We start from the raw sequence: 753 nt of genomic DNA, 5'->3' as shown, positions 1-753 counted from the left end.
CTACCTTACCTCTGCGAAGTGCGATCCACCCTGAAAGTATGATCATCGGATGTTTATCCTTGGACATGCATCCTTGGCACCTCAAAAGCGTGGAATTAATTAACTGATATTAAAATTAGTGTATACTAAGAAGACTGAACCCTCATTTACTCATATTGTCGCCTTTATAACCATTAATAAACACGCATCTGGAACAGAGAAAAATTGATGCCACTTAGCGCCTCTCGTGGACGTTTCACCCGAAAAGTGCAGGGAAACGTACCTGGAGGTACGTATTTCAGGTTTTGCAAAAATGTAGGCAGTCACGTATTTCCAATGAGACTGGGTTGAGTTTTTGTCAGTTTACCCTTTCCTGAGCCCTTAACTTAACTATTCGGATTAAAAAAATAAAATAAATAAATAAATAAATAAATAAAACACATTGTAGTTGTGGTCAGTGAACTCACTATTCTGATCTGTGAAAACCGACCCAAACTGAACTGTGAAAGGTTTCAGAAATCGAGCTTGGCTTTCACGTTCCTTCCCTTACGAAAAAGAAGTTTATTCAAGTGTGCTATTAGTATACTTCATTTAAACAAAAAGTAGACTAAAAGTATACTTTCCTATTTTTAATGTACTTCTCAGAAATGGGCTTTATGTACTTCTCAGAAATATACTTAAAATGACATTTAAGTATACTTGACTTATACTTAGAAAAAGTCTAAATATATTTTAGCTATAATTGTGCTCCTAGAATCCGTGTTTTCATTGTTA

Source organism: Sinocyclocheilus anshuiensis, unplaced genomic scaffold (genome assembly GCF_001515605.1).
Source record: "Sinocyclocheilus anshuiensis isolate Anshui unplaced genomic scaffold, SAMN03320099.WGS_v1.1 scaffold6527, whole genome shotgun sequence".
NCBI classification, from domain to species: domain Eukaryota; kingdom Metazoa; phylum Chordata; class Actinopteri; order Cypriniformes; family Cyprinidae; genus Sinocyclocheilus; species Sinocyclocheilus anshuiensis.
Note: the sequence above shows the minus strand (reverse complement) of the source record.